This window comes from Rattus norvegicus, chromosome 1, assembly GCF_036323735.1.
Source record: "Rattus norvegicus strain BN/NHsdMcwi chromosome 1, GRCr8, whole genome shotgun sequence".
In the NCBI taxonomy this organism is placed as follows: domain Eukaryota; kingdom Metazoa; phylum Chordata; class Mammalia; order Rodentia; family Muridae; genus Rattus; species Rattus norvegicus.
In genome coordinates, this window is record NC_086019.1 from 21,281,500 (window position 1) to 21,308,283 (window position 26,784).

Genomic DNA, 26,784 nt, shown 5'->3' on the forward strand with positions numbered 1-26,784 from the left:
CAGTCCTCAGCTCCGGAAAAAAAAAGTGAAATAAATAAAAAATAAAAAGTGAAATGCTAGCACAGCAAAGATCTGTGTCTTCTCAATGGTTCCTGCAGTATTACCGGTGATGGGAGACAGGCAGAAACCAGAAAGATGTCAGCTTCTGGCATCCAAGGAACTAGTTCAACTAAAACTAGCTACTATACTTTCACTGTGCTGAGAATGTCAAGACTAAGAAAGCGACAGGTGGATGACCAACTTCCCATTAGGATATAGCATGATTCAGCAAAGCAAAGGACCCACATTTTCAATAGAATCTCCATTAGATTCAGTGTTTCATCTCCATTTTGATCAGTCTCAATACAAAGGATGATTTAATATTTACAAGCAACAGCACTCATGGAAGAATATAAATGCGTGTCATAGTATAGAGGGAAGATGTCTGGGTACAAGTTCCATCTTCTGCCAGCCTTTGTAAAAGTGGTTTATAAAACTACAAATGATAAAATATGAAGGGAATGGGAAAGGATGAGACAGCTTGGGAAGCTTGGAGAATTCTACAAAGGTTAAAACAAACAAACAAAACCCTATGCAGCCACTTACTATGACTACTACAGTTGGATTTTTGAAATTTAAATTTACTGTCTTATTGGTGTGTGTGTGTGTGTGTGTGTGTGTGTGTGTGTGTGTGTGTGTGTGTGTGTGCTGTGTCACTCTCTTTCTTTGCCTGTCTGTCTGTCAGCCACAATGTGCTGTGGAGGTCAAAGTGTAATATGGGGATTGGTCCTCTTCTTCCACTCCGAGTTTCTCGAGTTCCATAGTTGTCAGGATTGTACTGCAAATGCTTTTATCAGCTAAGCCATCTTCCTGACCCCATATTCAGAATTTTATGGCAAGAGGAGAAACAAACACAAGGATGAGAACAAATAAGAATGAAGTTAGCAAAATATAATCTTACTAAGTTGAAGTCTGTCAGACTATTTAAAAGTAAGAACTACTGCCAGGCAAGGGAAGACAGGGTCACCTTTTAAGGTATGTGATAAAATTTTATCATTTGATAGCCAGAAAATAGCATCTCTCAATTCTTTTGTATTTCTTTTATGTCTCTGCTTAGGCTTTCTCTATTGAGAAGACTAGTTCTTACCTAAGTACAGTACACATGCCTATAATGCCAGGACTGGAGAGTCTAAAGCAGGAAGATCACAAACCCAAGGCCAGCCTGGTCTACATAATGAGGCCCCATCCTAAATAATAATAATGATAATAATAACAAAGTATTGATGTTAATGCCTTTAAAACTAATGTCAATAAGGGAAACATATGAGGAAATAAAGTCCAAAATTGAATAAGAGAAGAAGTTAGCAAGGTTGTAAGAATATTTTCCTGTGGTCCACAGATCAGGGACACAAAGTCTCCTAGAACAGTAGTTCTCGACCTGTGGCTCATGACTCCTTTGTGATCACATATCAAATATCCTGCATATCAGATACTTATATTACAATTTATAACAGTAGCAAAATTACAATTAAGAAGTAGTGACAAAATAATTTTATGGTTGGGGTCATCACAACATGAGAAAGTGTATTAAAGGGTTGCAGCCTTAGGAAGGTTGAGAGCCAGTGTGAGGTGAGGCTTGACTAAAACACAAGTCTCAGGGGAGGCCCTGGAATTCTTAATAGGACCTGAGTCTAGCAAAATGCCCACATGACTTATATATTTTGAAGCATTAGGCTAAATTGAGTTTTTTGAACTGTAGTGTTAAACTTAAACTTAGGGGTGTTGAAATAATATGAGCTTCCTGAAGAACAATGTAGCAGTAGGTGTGTCTTCCAGTAGACCAGTAGTCTAGTTGCTGTACTATTACACTAGCAATTCAACTCCAGACAGCTATACTGAAAAAAATAAATATGAATTGAAAAGAAAACTAATAAAAGTCCTTTATGTTCAATGATACTTATTGCACACGCCTAAAAATCATGAATTTAAAATGACCTGAAATATCTACAAATAGAGAAGTGATTTAGTAAAAAGCAGCATGCATATTTATTAAAAGATTTTTTTATTTTCTGGAAAATATACTTGAATGTACATATTAGGATGTCAAACTAATAAAACAGAGAATAAAATAATAGACCTTGAGAAATTGATAATTATTTCTTCTTTATATTTTATAATATTTCAAAAGAATATATTATCCTAATCAGAGAAAGCAAATATCATTTTAATATTCATATAAAATACATGTCTTAAAAATATATCAAAATATCACCAGAGTTGTAGTAAGATGATGGGGTTTTTAAATATCTCTATACTTTGCATATATTCATAAAACAACAAGTCTTAAAAATAAAGAATTCAGAAGCACAAACATATTTTATCAGGTGGCATAAATTATGTATTTTCTGTATATAAATTATCACATTTCTATAAATATTTTTTGAGATTATAAAAACAATTATATCATTCCTCCTTCCCTTTCCTCACTTCAAACCTCCCTATATACTACCCCCACTCTTTCAGATTTATTATCCCCTGTTCTTTAATTGTTGCTACATATATATTTCTAAATTTATAAGTGAAATCTGCTCTATCTATGTTGTGTAACTTGTGTGCGTGTTTTCAGGGCTCACCATTTGGTGTTGGGTGACCAGTTGGTGTGTTCTTTTCTGGGAAAGACTATTTCTCCCAGGCTCAAGATTGCATAATTGCCTTCACTTCTTGGTCTAGGGCTGAGACCTCCTGGGTTTTCTCCTTTCCATGTTGGTGTGTCTATTGGTATTGGCCTTGGTCCAGTTATGTTTTGGCAGCTATGCTGCTGAGACTTCGTGAGTGTGGTTTCTGACATTTCTATGAGACTCAATCTCACAGTAAACTCCCTGATGCTCTGTTTCTTGTAAACATTCCTTCTTCTCTTTTGAAATCTCTGAGCCCTGGATGTGGGAGTTGTGTTATAGCTGTATTTGTTGTATCCAAATTTTTAAAAATTATACTTAAATATTTATGTGTGCATGTGTGGTGGTATCATTTGGGTTTAGTTTAGAAGGTATGGCCTTGCTGGAAGAAATATGTCACAAAGGGCAAGCTTTGAGAGTACAAAGATCCCCACAACTCTCAGTTTGTTCTCTGTTTTCTATTTGTGGATTAAGATGTGAGCGCTCAGCTCATTTCTCCAGTAACCATGCCTGTTTGCTGCTGTGCTTTCCCACTGTTGTTGGATGGATTTTTATTCCCCGAAACCTGTAAGCACAAATAAACCCTTCCTCCTATAAGCTGAGGTGGTAACATTGCTTTATCACAGGAAAAGAAAAGTTACTGAAACAGTGGGTGCTAATTCTAAGATCGGCACTTGAGGACACAGTCTATATTTTTGCTCTAAGTAAGTAGAATGTTTACTTACAAAGGAAAGGGGTGCATTTAGCATATAGTATTGGAGGCTGGAAACACAAACATCATGGCAATAGTCGTCCCATGGCTGGTTGAAGGCCTCAGGGCAGAAAGCATTAGAAGCTATTAGAAGAAGGAAGAATGCAAGAGGGAGAAATCACACAGTAAGACAAAGTTAGACTGAGGGGAGCCTAGGGATAACCTCCCACCAAGCCCCACCTCTTAAAGGGATCACACTGGGAGCCACGCCTCCAACTTAGTGGCCCTTAGTAGACAAACAGACTGCATTCAGCCTGTAGTGCATAGAACTCGCTAATTAGAGAGCATTCTCATTTTGCCACACCGTCTAGCACAGCAACCACTTGCAAAAAAAAAAAAAAAAAAAAAAAAAGAGTGTTTATTTAGAGTTGCTACAGTCAGAGAAAGACACAGAGGATCATCTAAGTGATTAAAGAGATTTACCCAAAGAGCATTGGTAAATGAATCTCGTCCCTGTGAAAGGACAGGCCTGATGTGATGTCACACAGCTTTGCCAGGTAAGAAGATCGATTCACGTAGAAGATGACAGAAGATATGTTTAGTTTCTCTCATTAGAAAAAATCAGCAAGAGGTTCTGTGACTGAGGCAAGGTGACTTGAAAAAGGTTTCAAGTCAATAAAATACAAGTGAAATGGAAAATAAATGAATATAAAAATTATGAATATATTGAGATGCTTAAAATATTCACAGAGAAACATTAACAGATATATGTTCTTAGAAACTAAAAGGCTTGATGTCAAAAACTACCATAGGCCTAAAAAATAAAAGTGGGTATGAGTGACGATGTACCCAAGGTGAGATGGGTACAAATCATTATTGTGCCAAGAATTCTATTAACAACAGCACATAGAAAGTTATATTACATTCTATTATTAAAAAGAAACTGTAAAATATTAAGTTTTTAATTCTGGAAAAGATAATGTAAAAGTACCAACGGCAACAGAAACCCCTAGGAAATATGGCATAAAGGTTGACAGGGCTCAAAGTTTCTACGAAACAATGTATCTATCTTATAAATTATGGGCATATTTGACCCAGTAATTCTACTGCCTGAAATATTTCCTAAGAAATAAGCAGATATTCAAATCTGTGCTCTTAAAGGGATGACAACCCAGAAAGGAGAATAGCTTTGCATGTTATGGTACATGAAAACCATTCTCACACATGACATTTAATACATAAATGCACTTTCTCCTTACTTAAGATAATAAAACAAGACAACATTCTGCATCTATTTTTTTTTTTTGCAATAATGAATGCACTAAATGTGCTACCCACCCCCTCCTAAATTCTTGCACTGGAGGAATCCTAACCCCAATCTGATGGCATTTACCTCCCTTCTAGCCCACCAACTAAAGGTAGGCGATAAAAGTGCTAATAGGAATCAGGGGATGCAGACCTGATTAGAAATAGTTCTCAGGGGCAATTCCAAACATGAATCAGTAGCAGTAGCTTGATGCAAAAGAAACCGGGAGGCTCTGCAGAATTGTCACTAGTCAGAGGAAGGTGTACAAGAAGCAGACAGAATGCCACAGTAAGTTCTCTGGTACATTTCTCTCTATGAAGTCACAACAAGAGAAGATCAACAAAGACCAGCAAAGTGTTGCAGGGCCAACCAATGCAAGAGTGCCTTCTCCCTGGAGGGTTAAATTTATATTCTTTCTAAACATCACATAAAAGCAAAATTTTCTGCATTATGAGGTCTATTTTCTTCTTGGAGGATATCTATATTTTTTCAATTAAAACAATCTCCTAGGATCAGGGTGACTTCAAGTTAGCATAACACACATGATAACTGAACTCTTAATTAATATTATTTACCATTTGCTACCTTCCAGGGGTTGTGCTGCCCAAGTTGAGTTTCATTTTGCTGTTACAACCTGTTGTGCTTCGCTGTCTGTTGCTGTGGTAAACAGCATGACCAAAAGCAACTTGGGAAAGAAAGGGAAGTTGGGTCAGAGCCACAAGCAGAAACCATGGAGGATGTTGCTTGCTGGATGGTTCTTGGGCACACCTCGCTAGCTTTCTTACACAGCGCTCACCCACATTCCCAGAGATGGACAATTCTTCAATCGAGGTGCCCTTTTCCCGTGTGACTCTAGGTTGTGTCAAGTTGACAATAAAAACCAACTTCAATTCTAAATATTACAATGATTACTCTACAGATTCCTAATTACTCTCCTATAATTGTTTTATGAAATAATATTTATTCTCAAAAATATTTGCTTTAATATCCAGAGTAAGGCTGAACAACAACAACAATGTGTACCGAATTTATAAGTCAACCAAATACAAAATTCCTTAAAGCGGCACATCTGACTTCCTAGTTACAAGAAAATTGACAGAAAGACAGAGCAGGGAGGCCTGCTCCAGCAATGCTTATGTACCCGATTAGCCTCGGATGCCTGGGCAGGCACGAGATTCCCTGCATTTGGATTCGTTCTTTGATCACCTGACAGGCAAGCTAAGGAGATAAATTTTCCTTGGAATGGAAACTATGATTAGTGTTCCTCCATTTGCTTCTAAGTTTGAAATTGTTCTAAAAACTCTTTAAAACTGTAATAGAGAACTCACTTATTATCTGAAGTTTCGAATTGCAAAAAAAATCACTGCTCACTTCAGAGCCAGGCACTTTTTAACCCCATTTTGAATTTTCCCATTAAAGGAAGGCTCGCTTAGAAGCAGACTGGGACATCTTTATTTTTTATTTTTTTTCAGGGACAAGAAAGACAAAAGCCACTTCCTGGCTGAATATCACATCTAGTCTTAAGCTTTATCTGTCAAAAGGAGGGACGATGCTTTCAGTACAAGAAAGGAATTAATTCTCTGCTGTATCTTCTGACACACAAAGAACACGCCAGTCATAAATCTCAAGCCTAGGAGTACAAGAAGCAGCCCTTCACTTTCTCTGCTTTTCAACAATTAATTTCGGGTGGGATTCAAGCCTACATACACTTCAGGTGGGCAGAATGTGGATGTTTTTTGTCAAGCATCCTTTTGTAACTTTCATCTCGCCCCCATCAGCTGTGTGTGTCTTTGTGTATGTGTGTGTGCATGCACCCATTCCTGTGAGTGTGCATTTATGGTTCTAGATGGTTAGCATGCAAACCAGGACCAGTCTGTCTCTGATTGTATGCCCCGCCCCCTCTGGGGCACCTGTGCTGTGCTTCCCACAAGGGCGTGGTAACCAGGATGCTAGACCTCCAGGTCCCAGTTGGTCCCCTCAGTAGCACGCACTGCTTAGTTAGCTGCTTGCTGTGTCCACTCTCGTCTCAGCATGGACCAGCTTGCACCAATGTGGAGTCTCTCTCTCTCTGCCTCTTCCTCTCTGCCTCTGCCCCTGCCCCTGCCCCTGCCCCTGCCCCTGCCCCTGCCCCTGCCCCTGCCCCTGCCCCTGCCTCTGCCCCTGCCCCTGCCCCTGCCTCTGCCTCTGCCTCATTACCTCAATTTTTATCTATCTCATTTCTTTTCCAGGTGAAGTTATTCTCTGCTGCCATGTAGACTTAAGTGGTGTTACGTTCTCTCTACTGTTTCCTCCAATCTACTTACTGCTTTTTACAGACTTTCCTGGGTTACAGGAGACCATGTCTCCGAAAAACAAAACAAAAAAAAAAAAAGGAAAACTCAGTTCCTCTTCATTTCAATGCAACCAGAGACGCTTACACTAACAGACATTGTTCAATGTTCAGATATAGTCACTTTTACTTCATCTTGTTCCTTCCAACAGAGGATTACAGAATGTAACATGTTTTAAATATTTATAACCTAGTGGGTATTTTACCCTCATAAGCAGTGTGTCATTAGATATTTTTGTAGGCATACTATTACATACTCATGCTCTTATTTCTTATTATATAGACTTATTTCTAGAAGATATTAGAATTTACTCATATTTCAATTTTATTTTTTTTAATTTATTTTATTTATTTTTTTATTAACTTGAGTATTTCTTATATACATTTCGAGTGTTATTCCCTTTCCCGGTTTCCGGGCAAATATCCCCCTCCCCCCTCCCCTTCCTTATGGGTGTTCCCCTCCCAACACTCCCCCCATTGCCGCCCTCCCCCCATAGACTAGTTCACTGGGGGTTCAGTCTTAGCAGGACCCAGGGCTTCCCCTTCCACTGGTGCTCTTACTAGGATATTCATTGCTACCTATGGGGTCAGAGTCCAGGGTCAGTCCATGTATAGTCTTTAGGTAGTGGCTTAGTCCCTGGAAGCTCTGGTTGCTTGGCATTGTTGTACTTTTGGGGTCTCGAGCCCCTTCAAGCTCTTTCAGTTCTTTCTCTGATTCCTTCAATAGGGGACCTATTCTCAGTTCAGTGGTTTGCTGCTGGCATTCGCCTCTGTATTTGCTGTATTCTGGCTGTGTCTCTCAGGAGCGATCTACATCCGGCTCCTGTCGGTCTGCACTTCTTTGCTTCATCCATCTTGTCTAATTGGGTGGCTGTATATGTATGGGCCACATGTGGGGCAGGCTCTGAATGGGTGTTCCTTCAGTCTCTGTTTTAATCTTTGCCTCTCCCTTCCCTGCCAAGGGTATTCTTTTTCCTCATTTAAAGAAGGAGTGAAGCATTCACATTTTGATCATCCGTCTTGAGTTTCGTTTGTTCTAGGGAACTAGGGTAATTCAAGCATTTGGGCTAATAGCCACTTATCAATGAGTGCATACCATGTATGTCTTTCTGTGATTGGGTTAGCTCACTCAGGATGATATTTTCCAGTTCCAACCATTTGCCTACGAATTTCATAGACTCGTTGTTTTTGATAGCTGAGTAATATTCCATTGTGTAGATGTACCACATTTTCTGTATCCATTCCTCTGTTGAAGGGCATCTGGGTTCTTTCCATTTTCTGGCTATTATAAATAAGGCTGCGATGAATATAGTGGAGCACGTGTCTCTTTTATATGTTGAGGCATCTTTTGGGTATATGCCCAAGAGAGGTATAGCTGGATCCTCAGGCAGTTCAATGTCCAATTTTCTGAGGAACCTCCAGACTGATTTCCAGAATGGTTTTACCAGTCTGCAATCCCACCAACAATGGAGGAGTGTTCCTCTTTCTCCACATCCTCACCAGCGTCTGCTGTCACCTGAGTTTTTGATCTTAGCCAATCGCACTGGTGTGAGGTGAAATCTCAGGGTTGTTTTGATTTGCATTTCCCTTATGACTAAAGATGTTGAACATTTCTTTAGGTGTTTCTCAGCCATTCGGCATTCCTCAGCTGTGAATTCTTTGTTTAGCTCTGAACCCCTTTTTTTAATAGGGGTATTTGTTTCCCTGCGGTCTAACTTCTTGAGTTCTTTGTATATTTTGGATATAAGGCCTCTATCTGTTGTAGGATTGGTAAAGATCTTTTCCCAATCTGTTGGTTGCCGTTTTGTCCTAACCACAGTGTCCTTTGCCTTACAGAAGCTTTGCAGTTTTATGAGATCCCATTTGTCGATTCTTGATCTTAGAGCATAAGCCATTGGTGTTTTGTTCAAGAAATTTTTTCCAGTGCCCATGTGTTCCAGATGCTTCCCTAGTTTTTCTTCTATTAGTTTGAGTGTGTCTGGTTTGATGTGGAGGTCCTTGATCCACTTGGACTTAAGCTTTGTACAGGGTGATAAGCATGGATCGATCTGCATTCTTCTACATGTTGCCCTCCAGTTGAACCAGCACCATTTGCTGAAAATGCTATCTTTTTTCCATTGGATGGTTTTGGCTCCGTTGTCAAAAATCAAGTGACCATAGGTGTGTGGGTTCATTTCTGGGTCTTCAATTCTATTCCATTGGTCTATCTGTCTGTCTCTGTACCAATACCATGCAGTTTTTATCACTATTGCTCTGTAATACTGCTTGAGTTCAGGGATAGTGATTCCCCCTGAAGTCCTCTTATTGTTGAGGATAGCTTTAGCTATCCTGGGTTTTTTGTTATTCCAGATGAATTTGCAAATTGTTCTGTCTAACTCTTTGAAGAATTGGATTGGTATTTTGATGGGGATTGCATTGAATCTGTAGATTGCTTTTGGTAAAATGGCCATTTTTACTATATTAATCCTGCCAATCCATGAGCATGGGAGATCTTTCCATCGTCTGAGGTCTTCTTCAATTTCTTTCCTCAGTGTCTTGAAGTTCTTATTGTACAGATCTTTTACTTGCTTGGTTAAAGTCACACCGAGGTACTTTATATTATTTGGGTCTATTATGAAGGGTGTCGTTTCCCTAATTTCTTTCTCGGCTTGTTTCTCTTTTGTATAGAGGAAGGCAACTGATTTATTTGAGTTAATTTTATACCCAGCCACTTTGCTGAAGTTGTTTATCAGCTTTAGTAGTTCTCTGGTGGAACTTTTGGGATCACTTAAATATACTATCATGTCATCTGCAAATAGTGATATTTTGACCTCTTCTTTTCCGATCTGTATCCCTTTGATCTCCTTTTGTTGTCTGATTGCTCTGGCTAGAACTTCAAGAACTATATTGAATAAGTAGGGAGAGAGTGGGCAGCCTTGTCTAGTCCCTGATTTTAGTGGGATTGCTTCAAGTTTCTCTCCATTTAGTTTAATGTTAGCAACTGGTTTGCTGTATATGGCTTTTACTATGTTTAGGTATGGGCCTTGAATTCCTATTCTTTCCAGGACTTTTATCATGAAGGGGTGTTGAATTATGTCAAATGCTTTCTCAGCATCTAATGAAATGATCATGTGGTTTTGTTCTTTCAGTTTGTTTATATAATGGATCACGTTGATGGTTTTCCGTATATTAAACCATCCCTGCATGCCTGCGATGAAGCCTACTTGATCATGGTGGATGATTGTTTTGATGTGCTCTTGAATTCGGTTTGCCAGAATTTTATTGAGAATTTTTGCGTCGATATTCATAAGGGAAATTGGTCTGAAGTTCTCTTTCTTTGTTGTGTCTTTGTGTGGTTTAGGTATAAGAGTAATTGTGGCTTCGTAGAAGGAATTCGGTAGTGCTCCATCTGTTTCAATTTTGTGGAATAGTTTGGATAATATTGGTATGAGGTCTTCTATGAAGGTTTGATAGAATTCTGCACTAAACCCGTCTGGACCTGGGCTCTTTTTGGTTGGGAGACCTTTAATGACTGCTTCTATTTCCTTAGGAGTTATGGGGTTGTTTAACTGGTTTATCTGTTCCTGATTTAACTTCGATACCTGGTATCTGTCTAGGAAATTGTCCATTTCCTGAAGATTTTCAAATTTTGTTGAATATAGGTTTTTATAGTAAGATCTGATGATTTTTTGAATTTCCTCTGAATCTGTAGTTATGTCTCCCTTTTCATTTCTGATTTTTTTAATTTGGACACACTCTCTGTGTCCTCTCGTTAGTCTGGCTAAGGGTTTATCTATCTTGTTGATTTTCTCAAAGAACCAACTTTTGGTTCTGTTGATTCTTTCTATGGTCCTTTTTGTTTCTACTTGGTTGATTTCAGCTCTGAGTTTGATTATTTCCTGCCTTCTACTCCTCCTGGGTGTATTTGCTTCTTTTTGTTCTAGACCTTTTAGGTGTGCTGTCAAGCTGCTGACATATGCTCTTTCCTGTTTCTTTCTGCAGGCACTCAGCGCTATGAGTTTTCCTCTTAGCACAGCTTTCATTGTGTCCCATAAGTTTGAGTATGTTGTATCTTCATTTTCATTAAATTCTAAAAAGTTTTTAATTTCTTTCTTTATTTCTTCCTTGACCAGGTTATCATTGAGTAGAGCATTGTTCAATTTCCACGTATATGTGGGGATTCTTCCCTTATTGTTATTGAAGACCAGTTTTAGGCCGTGGTGGTCCGATAGCAGGCATGGGATTATTTCTATCTTTCTGTACCTGTTGAGGCCCGTTTTTTGACCAATTATATGGTCAATTTTGGAGAAAGTACCATGAGGAGCTGAGAAGAAGGTATATCCTTTTGCTTTAGGATAGAATGTTCTAAAAATATCCGTTAAGTCCATTTGGCTCATGACTTCTCTTAGTCTGTCGACATCACTGTTTAATTTCTGTTTCCATGATCTGTCCATTGATGAGAGTGGGGTGTTGAAATCTCCCACTATTATTGTGTGAGGTGCAATGTGTGTTTTGAGCTTTAGTAAGGTTTCTTTTACGTATGTAGGTGCCCTTGTATTTGGGGCATAGATATTTAGGATTGAGAGTTCATCTTGGTGGATTTTTCCTTTGATGAATATGAAGTGTCCTTCCTTATCTTTTTTGATGACTTTTAGTTGAAAATTGATTTTATTTGATATTAGAATGGCTACTCCAGCTTGCTTCTTCTGACCATTTGCTTGGAAAGTTGTTTTCCAGCCTTTCACTCTGAGGTAGTGTCTGTCTTTGTCTCTGAGGTGTGTTTCCTGTAGGCAGCAGAATGCAGGGTCCTCGTTGCGTATCCAGTTTGTTAATCTATGTCTTTTTATTGGGGAGTTGAGGCCATTGATGTTGAGAGATATTAAGGAATAGTGATTATTGCTTCCCGTTATATTCATATTTGGAAGTGAGGTTATGTTTGTGTGCTTTCATTCTCTTTGTTTTGTTGCCAAGACGATTAGTTTCTTGCTTCTTCTAGGGTATAGCTTGCCTCCTTATGTTGGGATTTACCATTTATTATCCTTTGTAGTGCTGGATTTGTAGAAAGATATTGTGTAAATTTGGTTTTGTCATGGAATATCTTGGTTTCTCCATCAATGTTAATTGAGAGTTTTGCTGGATACAGTAACCTGGGCTGGCATTTGTGTTCTCTTAGGGTCTGTATAACATCAGTCCAGGATCTTCTGGCCTTCATAGTTTCTGGCGAGAAGTCTGGTGTGATTCTGATAGGTCTCCCTTTATATGTTACTTGACCTTTTTCCCTTACTGCTTTTAATATTCTTTCTTTATTTTGTGCGTTTGGTGTTTTGACAATTATGTGACGGGAGGTGTTTCTTTTCTGGTCCAATCTATTTGGAGTTCTGTAGGCTTCTTGTATGTCTATGGGTATCTCTTTTTTTAGGTTAGGGAAGTTTTCTTCTATGATTTTGTTGAAGATATTTACTGGTCCTTTGAGCTGGGAGTCTTCACTCTCTTCTATACCTATTATCCTTAGGTTTGATCTTCTCATTGAGTCCTGGATTTCCTGTATGTTTTGGACCAGTAGCTTTTTCTGCTTTACATTATCTTTGACAGTTGAGTCAATGATTTCTATGGAATCTTCTGCTCCTGAGATTCTCTCTTCCATCTCTTGTATTCTGTTGGTGAAGCTTGTATCTACAGCTCCTTGTCTCTTCTTTTGGTTTTCTATATCCAGGGTTGTTTCCATGTGTTCTTTCTTGATTGCTTCTATTTCCATTTTTAATTCCTTCAACTGTTTGATTGTGTTTTCCTGGAATTCTTTCAGGGATTTTTGCGATTCCTCTCTGTAGGCTTCTACTTGTTTATTAATGTTTTCCTGTGTTTCCCTAAGTGTGTTCATGTCTTTCTTGAAGTCCTCCAGCATCATGATCAAATATGATTTTGAAAATAGATCTTGCTTTTCTGGTGTGTTTGAATATTCCATGTTTGTTTTGGTGGGAGAATTGGGCTCCGATGATGGCATGTAGTCTTGGTTTCTGTTGCTTGGGTTCCTGCGCTTGCCTCTCGCCATCAGATTATCTCTAGTGTTACTTTGTTCTGCTATTTCTGACAGTGGCTAGACTGTCCTATAAGCCTGTGTGTCAGGAGTGCTGTAGACCTGTTTTCCTCTCTTTCAGTCAGTTATGGGGACAGAGTGTTCTGCTTTCGGGCATGTAGTTTTTCCTCTCTACAGGTCTTCAGCTGTTCCTGTGGGCCTGTGTCTTGAGTTCACCAGGCAGCTTTCTTGCAGCAGAAAATTTGGTCTTACCTGTGGTCCCAAGGCTCAGGTTCGCTCGTGGGGTGCTGCCCAGGGGCTCTCTGCAGCGGCAGCAACCAGGAAGACCTGTGCCGCCCCTTCTGGGAGCTTCAGTGCACCAGGGTTCCAGATGGTCTTTGGCTTTTTCCTCTGGCGTCCGAGATGTGTGTGCAGGGAGCAGTCTCTTCTGGTTTCCCAGGCTTGTCTGCCTCTCTGAAGGTTTAGCTCTCCCTCCCACAGGATTTGGGTGCAGAGAACTATTTATCCAGTCTGTTTCTTTGAGGTTCCGGCGGTGTCTCAGGCAGGTGTCCTGCCGCTCCTGGGCCCTCCCCCACGGGAGCCCAGAGGCCTTATACAGTTTCCCCTTGGGCCAGGGATGTGGGCAGGGGTGAGCAGTGTTGGTGGTCTCTTCCGCTCTGCAACCTCAGGAGTGCCCACCTGACCAGGCGGTTGGGTCTCTCTCTCACCGAGTCTGGGAGCAGAGAGCTGCTGAGGGCTGGGATCTGCGGGTGTGGGACTTCCGGTAAACACAGAACGTGCCCGGTCCTAGAGAAATTCTGCTTCCGTGTGTCCCAAGCTCACCAGGCAGCTTTCTTGCAGCAGAAAATTTGGTCTTACCTGTGGTCCCGAGGCTCAGGTTCGCTCGTGGGGTGCTGCCCAGGGGCTCTCTGCAGCGGCAGCAACCAGGAAGACCTGTGCCGCCCCTTCCGGGAGCTTCAGTGCACCAGGGTTCCAGATGGTCTTTGGCTTTTTCCTCTGGCGTCCGAGATGTGTGTGCAGGGAGCAGTCTCTTCTGGTTTCCCAGGCTTGTCTGCCTCTCTGAAGGTTTAGCTCTCCCTCCCACGGGATTTGGGTGCAGAGAACTGTTTATCCGGTCTGTTTCCTTCAGGGTCCGGAGGTGTCTCTGGCAGGGGTCTTGCCGCTCCTGGGCCCTCCCCCACGGGATATATTTCAATTTTAATAAAATGCATAAAACCTTCATGAAACTGCTATTATAAATGAACAATTTCATAAAACTTCATAAACTACTCATTTTCCCAATAGCTGTCAGTATTATATACTATCATTCTTCTTAATTGTGTCAATATGATGGATTAATAATACATTTTAAAATTATACTAATGAGACAAACATCATTAACTGATTTGTTTTATATTTTCAGTTATTTTTCATGAATTGTTTTATCTTTGTTCTTTAACTATATTTTGCTTTTTTTTCATTTTTAGTTCTTTTAATCTTAGAAAGAAATGCTTCTTCTCAGGCAGTTTAAATTTCACTTTAGTGAAGTTTCAAGCTATAAATCTATATGACAATTTCGATGTAATTTGTAACTTTCTATGCTGAGGAACTGTCTCTGGGTGTATCTCTTAGTGAGTGAGTTAGCTGTGTAGAAAACCATGTTAGTATGGGGTGGCAAAGAGTCTCAAGTCAACCTTCTCAGTGCTTCTCCATCGATCACTACCTCTTTAGGTTTTAATCCACAGAGAAACTCCTTGAAACAGGGAGGGAAGCACAGCTCCAGCTTTGTTCTCTCTCACATTATTTTGGTAGTATTTATTACCTAAGTCATTCCTTTCTACTGACTTCTTTTTATTCTCCATTTATATTTAGTAAAAGTATCAGAAACTGACCAATAATAAACCCGTGTCTGAGTGTCTACTTTTCTATTATTTCTTTTCCTCCTTTGTTAATTATTTTAGCTTACATTTTGAATTACTCTAGCCTGGCCTACCTCCTCTGATTACCCAGGGTTCTCTATGAACTTGCAGTTCACACTGTCACCTAAGTGTGACTGCAGAGGGTTTGAGCAAATACACTAAGAAAAACCATGCCTTTCAGAAGGCATTAGGTCTTCCTCCTCCTCCTCCTCCTCCTCTTTCTCCTCCCTTCTTCTTCTTCTTCTTCTTCTTCTTCTTCTTCTTCTTCTTCTTCTTCTTCTTCTTCCTCTTCCTCTTCCTCTTCCTCTTCCTCTTCCTCTTCCTCTTCCTCTTCCTCTTCCTCTTCCTCTTCCTCTTCTTCTTCTTCTTCTTCTTCTTCTTCTTCTTCTTCTTCTTCCTCCTCTTCTTCTTCCAAGATTTACTTCTTTATTTTATGTATGTGAGTACGCTGTCACCAGAAGAGGGTGTTTGGGAGCCACCATGTGGTTGCTGGAAATTGAACTCAGGACATCTGGAATGCGTTCTTAGGGCTTTACATTCCACAGGGAAATATACACATTATGTTTATAGAAACATTTACAAACAAATCAATTGAACACTAACTCATGAAGTGCAAGATCTTACCAGAACATTCCATCATGAAATATTTATTTAAAAAGACTACAAACATAGAAATGAGGAATCTTTTTATAATTAAGTAATTTGTAGGAGAAAAGAGAGGAAGGCCAACCCAAATTACCTTACAAGGGAAAAGGCAAAACTTCTAATGAAGAGCATCATCGGAATGAGACACGAAAGCATTAAACATGGTTGTTTCTCCTTCTCTCTCCCAAAATTCTGTAAGCAGTTACTAAAACCTGTGCTCTCATGTGTATGAGTCATTTAATACTTAAGGCCTTTAACTATATCTAGGTTTACATTAATATTACTGCTTTCTCTTAGTTTGGTTTTCTTATTCCTGATTTTAAGGCCTATTTCCTCATTTAAGTATACCCTTATTATTTAATGTTAAATATTAATTTCTAATATTAAAATAAATTTATAATTACTTTCCTAACTTGTTTTGTTTAATGAAAAACATTGGTGGTGGTGGTGGAGGTTTGTGTGTGTGTGCCCCCATACACGCACATGTGCATCCATATAGGTGATGGAGGAAGATTAGAAGAGAATATTGGATCCCCTAAAGCTGGAATTACAGGTGGCTGTGACTTCTAGGATGTGGCTGCTGGCCACCAATCTCTGGTGCTCTGCAAGAGCAGCAAGGGTTTTCAACAGCTCAGCCACCTCGCCAGCCTAGGTGAAACTTTTTGATGAGATCCAAGAGGAGACAATGCTTCCCACTCTATGAAGACATGGTGCTCGGCAAGTGGTTCTTTCTTACATTAGTTCTTTGTTTATCTTTTCAAATTCCATCAAGCAGACTGGACTGAAATTTAGTAAGGGAATTATAATTTACTAAGTTTCACTCCAACTAGACTATAACACGGTAGTAGCTGTTTCTGTGGCATACCAGACATCTAACCGAAGAGCCATTTGAGCAAGAATATGCCCGTAGTTTTCCCTTGGTGAACAGAAAAGGGTTTTGTCTCCGAGTAATTAGTAAGACTCTGACAGACAGATGTTTCCCTCATGAAAGTTTCTGCAGAAGAACACATCTGCATGCCTCACAAACATGTCACAGAATTAGACTGCACTAAAAGGGGCAGAGGTTGAGAGATACAACAGAAAATAGCTTTGGGGAGAGATTGGTTGACTCTTTTAAAGAATATTATAGAGTGCTTTCTTGCTTTGTGGAGGTATGGTCATGTTAATAGAGTCCTTTCAATTTCATTTCCATTTAAAGTAGATAGGCAAGTCATTGTAAGTCTCTAAGTACAGCCCCAGCTAATTCACTTTTACAGTCCAATAATACAGAGCAACAAAGGGTCCTGACAGGACAAAATCTATCTAATTATAATCGTGGGAGTTTGCAGACGAATGGATTTTTTGTTCTACTTAGACTCTCTTCTCTCTCTCTCTCTCTCTCTCTCTCTCTCTCTCTCTCTCTCTCTCCCTCTCTCTCTCTCTCTCTCTCTCTCTCTCTCTCACACACACACACACACACACACACACACACACACACACACACACACACTTCAGCCAGCATAGTTCATCAGTTAAGTCTCTCCTTTGCTTTTTCCAATAACCAGCTACCTCCAAGTCATTACTTCCATATGACAATTTCCCACGAGTTAGTTCATCTTTTGTTTGGTTTCTGAAATAAAACACTTCTGGGAGACAAACAGTAGTTGTTAAGATCAATAATGTAACTCACAAAACAGTCATAAAAGGAGCCCATATGCATATTTAACTTAATGTTGTAAATTAGAAAGCAGAGACCCAGAAAGTTTATGTGACGCGTTCTGTCAATGCCTCAGGCTAGACCAGAAGTAACGAGCCTGGTTGCCTGCTACATTAGTATTTTATCCTAATGCTGCTGGTGCAGATGCATTACAGGATGTAAATAAAGTGCCTTCTTTGTGATTGATGTTTGGGCTAGCTTGAGGATGAAATGAATATTACAGCTAAACAGCACATTATCTGGTATTTATAATGCTCTCTGTAAAAGTTATCCATATTCATGTGCCTTTCCTCTAATTAGCAAAGCCATCATGATGGAATCCAGACAGGCTTATAATTCTGTTTAAGAAATAAAATACTGCCAGCTATGGTAGTGCATGCCTTTAACCACAGCACTTAGGATGTAGAGATAAGAAAAGTTCTGTGAGTTCAAGGCCAGCCTGATCTACATAGTGAGACCCTGTCTCAATAAACAAGTAAGCAAACAAAAAAACAAAAACAAAAAGAAAGTTAATTAATATGGCAAAGACCATATACCATGTTCTAAGGTTCTTTCCATTTCCCACTAAGCTAATACTGATTTGGATATTTAGCATTTCAGCTTTACTTAATAATTTTATCACTTAATGATAATATATACAAAACATTATACTGTGCCACTCACAACTTTTAAACCCTGTACATGCTGTCATACCAGGGGAATTTGCCAACTGATATTTTTTACCTAACATTATATTTATGGTTTGTCTTTAAAGTGTTTATGTCATCTTTACTAGTAAATTATCAACATTGTCTTCATCATCATCATCATCATCAATTTCTGTTTTTTGGTTTTTTTGCAATAGGGTCTGTACATAGTCCTGACTGTTCTAGAACTCACTATGTAGACTAGGCTAGCCTTGAATTCACAGGAATATTTGCTGTGTTCAAAGGCAGGTGTGCACCACAATATTTGGCCTCTGGATAAATGTTGAATTATAATGTTCGACTTTATTCTTCTCTGTTCGTGGATTTTTTAAAAAATCCCTTTTGCAGAGCCAGGTCACAGAGACATTCTCTAACACCTATAAATTTAATTTTCTTGTCACTTTTCACTTTGAGTATTTCATTCTCTTAGAATGCACTCGTGTACCATGTTTGAAATAGAGATCCAAGCTCACACTGAGCTGGTCAAATTCATTTGCATACTTGTCCATCGCTGAGTTAATACTACTGATTTCTATCATTCAATAACCAACATCCTGATTTCTGGTAGGACTGGTCACTCTTAAGTTTGTAATTTTTTTTCTTTTTTCTTTTTTTTTTTTCCAGAACTGAGGACTGAACCCAGGGTCTTGTGCTTGCTAGGCAAGCGATCTACCACTGAGCTAAATCCCCAACCCCAAGACTGGTCACTCTTTATTGACAATTCTAGTATCACTTTCTAGAGGAAACAACTGACTGTTGCAAAACTTCCAGGAAGGTTTTGGACTTCCTGAGAGCTTTCAAGTTAATGAGTTAAGTGGTATGGTACAGAAGATGCCAACCGGTTCACTGGGGCTAGAAATCACAAACTCTGAGGTTGAGTTTCCTCATTAGTGACATGAAATGATTCACTAGTTTGTAAAAAATACTATTTTGAAGTAGGAAAGGTAGCAAGGTGTTGTGGTTTGCCCTGAAGTTACTGTATTTTGATGCTAATTCCACTGCCCCAAGGACAGCTGCCTAGTCAAGGACTCAGAACTCAGGTGACTTCACCAGAACCACCTCTCCACTGAATTTGTAAAGTACTGGTGAGGGGCAGGTACAGGATAGAAGGAGGCCTGTCATTGGAGGAGAAGGAAGGATGGGCGGGAGAGAAGTTTGAAGGAAGAGGAGGAGACTAAGGGAGAGAGGAAGAGACAGGAGGGGAAGGGCAGAGGAGCTGTGGCAGGACAAGATGGCAGGTGATGTTAAGATTCTGCTCTGTGTATTTACAGGTTGTTATCAATGTTCTTAAGGGATGGATGGTACTGGGCTTTGTATGTTTAAGTGGCAATTATATCTTACCAATTGGATCTAAGATTATTGTGTTGTGTGTTCTTTTATGTGGGGGTTTGAGTGTAGGAAAGTGCGCGGCTGGGATGTGTTTCCACCAAGATATCTAGCAGATACCTTAGGCACCAAGGTGCGGACCTAGCGGGGTAAAAGACAACTATACTTTTTTATTTTTATATTTTTACAACAACAGCAAGGATCTGTGAAAGGAGAATGGCTTTTTGCCGTGTACTTCATTTTGAGCAACATTAGGGGTAGGGCAGCACCAGGGGGTGGATGAAATGTGGGAGGCAAGAGGAGTCTGCAGGAAAGCATTCCCAAGGGAGCTGTGGGCATCTCACCTGTAGTGTACCGCATGCTTTGGAAGGGCCTATCACACTGGATCAGATACTTGCCCATCTCTCTGTTTGTTCAATTGGTCTTTGAAATTTCCTTTCTCTAGAAAAATCATAACCACTGTACTTTACGCAGCTCACAAAATGTTTGTCATCCAAAATCCCAGAATAAGAAGACACGCATACAATCCAGAAAGCAAGCTGACCTGTAACATCTAGAGAGGGAAGGGTTACTAACATCAAATGTATCCTCTTGTTTGGTTCTCGGCCATACTATCTGGATAATTATCTTTTTTATTTTCAATTTAGAGTCATAGACCTCAGACCAATGTCAGTATTGTTGACATTACTATTCAATACCCAACCCTGTCTCAACTCAGGGTTCCTGCAGGTAATTAGAGGAATAGTCTAGAATTGACAGCAGTGTGTATTCAAGACAGCTGAAATCTAAATTTAAGCCACTTGTGTCCCTTTTCTGAGAGCCAACAAAGGTGCTGGACTCTTGTAAGTTAGAAAAAAATAAAATATGTAAATAACCATAAACCACCAAGCTCTCCTCAGATTACCCAAAGCTCCCAGCAAACCATTAGGTGGGAAATTCTTTGAGAATTTTGTACCATGTGATCTGACCATATCACTACTCCTTAACTCCTCGTAGATCCACCTCTTAACTTTGATACTCCCCAGATTCATGCTACTGGGCTTTATACACAATAAACACTGAAGAAATGTTTGCAGACTGAACAAATGAAGCACATTTCCATCATGAATTCTTTTGAGATTCTCCATTGTACTTACAGTTGAAAGTCACTAAAGTCCACCTGCCAAAGCCCCATACTCATTGTGTGGCAGACACGGAAACTCGGGTATCCAGGTCTGTACCTGTTGCCTTTTTCAACATGCATAAATTCAAGTCTTTGAATAAGAAAAGGAGAGAACCTGCCTATAGAGCGAACAATTCCAGTTACATTTTGTTACCTAGCGACATCTCGAGAAGAGTTTCTCTTTCAGTCACATCTCCCGTAAAAACAAAGGACACAATTGTTAATATCTGGTTCACATCACTGCTAGGACAAAAAAAAAAGGTATCTTGGCACCTGAGGAAGACAAGCAGCACTCCCATTATAAAGCAACTAACGGGGCCATTTGTTCAAATAGCATTCACTGAACGCCAAAATCTGACAAACAAGCTGATATGTTTGAAGGCTCACTCAAGGGGGAAAAACTCTTAACAGAAATAGAAATGGGTCTATCTTAGGTATTTGTAACATATAAAGTTCTTCCAAAGCAAGCCCTGTGGCACATGATGAAATAGAAGTTCCCATCCTACCTCTCCTGTTGGGGAATGTGGTCATGAAGGTGCCGGTGGGTAAGATGTCTTTGCTTGGAAGGATCCACTGACCCTCAAGTAACAAAACATGACCAGCAATGTCTTCAAAGGAACTATGAGGAACTTTCACTTATTTTCTATCATTTTGAAAGCAAAATTTACTCTTCAAAGTCACGGAGTAACTACATCATCAATAGTTATATTGGAAAGGGAAGCAGTAGATGAAGGAGCTTTCTGAAGGGGGCAATCAATCTTTCCTATCATATTCAATGTATTGAGAAATCTCCGGCTCTACTTTCTCTCTCTCTTCTGACACACCCAGATGTTCTCCTTTCATTCCTATACCTATAGAGCCCTACTTTCAGGAGCACTAGGTTTCCCACTATGCATATTTAATACTGACCTTGAGGCCGAACTCAGCCACTCTAGTGGTATTGGCCTTTACCTCTTCCCTTTCATAACTCTGCATTCATGAAGACTAAACTTGAAAATGCCTTGTTCAGTCCTGTGATTGAGATCCCACTCAAAGTGCTTAAGAGGTGTGCACCACCATACTACTGACGGTATAGCACAGAGAGGGTCTTAGATAAAATCTGCAGGCACCTCTTTTCAACAAGCTCTAAATTATAGTTAAATTATATTACAAATTATAATTAAATTATAGTTTGGAAGATCATGTGTAATCATATTGTCCAATACAAGTCTGCAAGGTGTGAGCACAGTAGAGATCTCCCAGACACACCGTGGGAAAGACGCACACATCTATGCCAGCGACCACTCGCCTTTTTGCCACAAGTTACCATTTTCTGCATAACAAATATTTCTTTGTACGCACAATCAAGACAGCCCCATTTCTAGGCTTTCTCTTTTCCTCCTCCCGTGTACTTGGAAATCACTTGAAATGGATATAAGAGAGCAAAGACCTTCAGCTTATCACAAGGTGACCTTGAAAAAACAACATGACCTTGGTGGGTAGAAGCCCCCATTTTCAAGTCTTAGTGTGGATTCAAATTGAGATGGTAAGCCCACTACGGTGTGAAAAGGCTCTTTGGGTCTATTATAATGAGAAGTAAGCTCCAGATCTCTGACCAACAGATTGAAACACCGAAGATAAAGTCAGTAACGCGTGCGAACCACTGAGGAGTTGCAAAGCAGGACACTGGGCATAACAATGGTCACCCAGAGAGATAAGTGATCTTATAACTGGAAGCTAAACTCTGCAAAACTTTGCAGAGCAACTAAGTCTTCCACACAGGTGAGAGTAACAGTACTTTTACATACATGAGAATGCTTAATCCTTACACTGACATTAAAATATGCATAGAGTTTTTAAAAGAGGAAACTCTTCCCAAGAATTTAATCTCCCTGAGATAGCTCAGCTCGTTCCAAGGCATTAGCTGGGGTCATCTGACTCATTTTCTATTCCCAACACTCTGTCTCAAGGAGAGTATTGCAGGGGAAAACATTGCATTAAAGGCATGACATTTACTACTTTGTTATTCGTATGAGACAAAAACACCCTGCAGACACATAATCCTTTCATAAAACCAAATGATCCTTGAAAATTATTAAAAGATTTTATTCAGATCCATTTATGTGGTTTGCTGATTAATATTTCCCACAGTAATTATTAGCTACTCGAAAGCATTTTTGCCTTTCTGTTAGTTAAATAGGCTTCCTTTGCAGAAACAAAAATAATATGTGGAATTAAATGGCATCTTTAATGATTACAATTAAATCCAAATGTGGAGACGTAAATAAATTATATGTAAATGAAATCTTTTTTTTTTTCCAGACAAGTTGTGTGGCACACCAGGTGCCTTTCAAAAATAATGGGTTTCCTTGATGATTTGTTGATTCTTATATATATATATAAGCCTATTAAGAGTTTCATTATTGATGGATAAGAAAATAGTATAAACTGTGTATGTATTAGAAAAGTACCTTGCAATGTTTTGTTTTTTTTTTTTGTATGACATTTTGATTAGCAAACATCTGTTTTAAATGACTTAGAGCCGGGCTTAGAAATTTGTTTTGATCACCACGTTACACGGATTATTCATCCAGGCCCTACCCTCAAAGACAGTGAAATGTATGTGGGAGTCACTTCAGCAGTGGACCTTTCAGAGGTCTGGTAGCAGAAATAGCAGAGCAAACATTCCCATGCCCGCCTACTAGGCCACAGAACTGTGGCTCTAACAGGATCGCCCTGACGCGGCAAGTAACTGATTGCTCTTCGTCCTCCTCATATTCACAAATTAGATTAGAGAATCAGCAGTCAGTAAATCTGAGGCTCCTTCCTTGGCCAGCTGACAGCGTATTCACTGATTTAGAGAAGAGCTCAGCAAGAGAACAAGCAGGGCTCTCTGCCATCTTCCCTAAGCTGCCCAGAACAGTGACTTTTCTTTCTTTGAGCAAATAGCATGTTTCCCTGTGCTGGCTACCTTTTTCACTTGCTGCATTTTTGTGACACTTTGACACCTTAGAGGGTTATGGTAATATGACAATACAACTGTGCCCCCAGAATTCCCCCCCAGAACCATATAAGAACAAACTAATCCAGGCTGCCTCCACATCACCCTTAGCTTACACAACAAACCTTGTCTCCCAGGCCTGAACCCTCCCAGAGTGAGAGTATCGGACAACTAAAGATTATGTCCATGTCCTAGACACCATGAAATGACCTAAGATATTCATCCTTGACCACTTACTCCATTCTGTCTTGTTTTTCATTGAAACTCATGATAGAGACTTCTAGTTGCTTTCTCTCTACCATCTGCCTCTAGCGTGTGGCTCGAATCCTTCTTCTGAATCTCTGTGTAAGCTGACTGGAATAGCTCCTTTATCAGCTGTCTCATACCTACCCTTTTATCTAAAAGAAAACCCCACATCTCAAACCTTGGAGCACTCATACAAATGTTCTGTTGACATGCTGGAAGAGGAAAAAGAATTTGTCCTCAGTTCTTTTCCTGACTGTGATAAACCACTCTGACAATAGCAACTTAAGGGAGAAAAGGTTTATTTCTGCTCACAGTTCTGGGTTACAGTCCACCACAACAGAGAAGTCATGATGGCAGAGAGTTGATGGCCCAGTCACACTGTACCAGTCAAAGAGCAGGAGACAACAAATGTCTGCATCTACCCAGTTTCCCTCTCTACTTACACCATCCAGGAACCCAAGAAGGGAATGACTCTGCCCACAATGGGCAGGCCTTTCCAGCTCAGTTAGTGTAATTCAGATAATCCTAACAGGTACCTCCAGAATTCCATCTCCTAGAACATTTTTGGTTCTGTCAAGCTGATAATTAAAAGTAAGTATTACAGAAATTAAGATCCAGCTTTTAATTCCAACATTTTTTTTTACAGAGTACATGGCCTTAAGAAAATCTCCAATATCCAGAAATATCAATAGTATAGTGAATAAGTTACTTATGAATACATGGATGAAACTAAAGAACATCTACAGTCTAATATATATATATAGGGGGTCAATTCCATAGTTGTGTGTGTGTGTGTGTGTGTGTGTGTTATGATATTATATATGTGGTATACAAAAAAATCTTAACAATACTTATAATCTTTTATTTGTTTATGTGTTGTGTGAATTTTCATTGTACGTGTATGTAAATTTATATGTGAATTTTTGTATATATACATGTGTGTATAGGCCAGAGATTGATGTCAGGTTTATTCTGTAATGTCTCCCATTTTATTTTTTAAGACAGGTCTCTCATCAATTCAGTTAGACTGACTTGTCAGTGAGCTGGATCCTGTCTTCTCCCAGCACTGTGGTCTTAGGCTTACAGATGTCTGCCATCATACCAGGCTTTTTAGAGGATACCAGTATCCAAACTCAGGTCCTCATCCTTGTTTGGAGAATACTTTTTAACTAACTGAACCATCACCCTGTCCCCTCATGTATTTTAATGTAAGAAGTAGTTGGTGGAGAGATGGCTCCAAAGCATCGGCCTGCTCTGCCAGAGCACAGGAGGTCAATTCCCAGCACCCACATGTTAGCTTACAGCTGCCTATGCTTCTAGTCCCAGCTGATCCAATCGAATACAGTCTTCTGGCCTCTGTGGATATTGCATGTGTGAGGCTTACAGGCATATGTACAAAAAATGAAAAAAAAGCACACACACACACATACTCACATGCATTAATGAAAAAAGGACTTGCTGAGTTCACTACTAACAGTGACTTCTTCTGCAGTGGTTCTTAAGTTTAAGAGGAATAGTCTAAAGTCACAGAGTCAGGGCCTTCCCCCACAGCCAACTCAGTGGGCTCTGAAACAACTGGTTATAATAAAATGTCTATTCTTTTTCTTTCTCGCAAGTGCTACCACTTTCACAATGCTTCCGACACCACTGCATTTCCCAGCCACCACAGAATCTGGGATTCACCACAAGAGAGTTGCATCTTTATGAGGATGACAGTTACATTTCACTGTTACAAGTATAACAATAGCTAGCAGTGGTGGCGCTCACCTTTAATCCCAGTACTTGGGAGGCAGAGGCAGGCAGATCTCTGTGAGTTTGAGGCCAACCAGGTCTACAGAGTGAGCGCTAGGACAGCGAGTACTATGCAAAGAAACCCTGCCTCAAAAAAAAAAAAAACAAAACAAAACAAGACAAAAATAACAACATCAACAAGAAACCAAAGCCAAACAAAAAAGTAGCACTAACAGCCTCTGGCCTCTGAGCTCTGGGGCTCCTGATCATTGAAGAATTTTTCAGAAGATCAGAGAACAGGTGACACAAGCCAAGTTCTCTTGACTTCAAGTCTGGTGTCATATTTACTCTGTCATTGAGCCTTTCATCACTTGAACTAGTCAGTGCTTAGATTACTGAACCAACCATTCATTGTGTCCAAGGCTCTATCTTCTCAGATGTACGTTATGACTAATGCAGTTCTACATCTTGACCATACATATGCTTGGCACCATAGAGAGCATTTAACAAGAATTAACTCTGTCACCTCGGACTAAACCTATACACAGGTAGTAATGGTTTCCAGTTTTACATATGAAATAACCAAGCTCCATGGTGAGCAAGCTTTCCCAGGTTTACACAGCTAGTCAATGACAGGATTAAAGAGTCCTGGTGGGTCAGCTCCTAAACCCAAGCTCCTGGAACACTAAGAAATTCTGCACGAAGTGATAGCATTGGTAAATACAATGTAATCAAGCCCCTAGCATGTATTAAAAGGTCTCATTTAATCTTTCTTAGGAAATAGGTTCTGGTGCTTGGGTCATTTTCTTACTGTCAGGTGGGATAATAAATAAATTGAACAGTATATAAATTCAGATTCTTTTGCACTCAAGTAGCAGTCCAATAGCAATGGACTGAAAGAAAAAGAGGGTATCGTTGACTCAAGTAACTGGAAAGCCCAGGGGAACCACTAGTTCAGGTAAAGCTGAGTCAAGGCTCCAAAGTCCTAACACTTGACTTTGTTTGTGTCGACTTCAGATAACTGGGCATTGATTCCACTCTGTCCCCACAAGAAGCCTCACAGGAACAGAAAGCAAACAGCTTTTCCAAAAGCTAAGATGCAGACGTTTTCATCCTGAGACTGTGTGTCTACTGCTGAAGCAATTGTGTAGGGTTTGTAAAATACTGACTGGCTTAGCTGAGAATCAAAACTAACAGATGTCCACTGCAGAACAAGCGCTGGCCCAGCATGCCTCCCGATAAATAACACTATTTGTGAGAGCATAGGTGTTCTTTCGGTTTAAGAGCTCTGCAGTGCTTTGTGTGTTTGTGTGTGTGTGTGTGTGTGTGTGTGTGTGTGTGTGTGTGTGTGTGTACCCCCAGGGTTAAAAGCTTCCCACTAGAATCTGGGGAGAAAAAACATAGTGTTTTTCACTAATGTT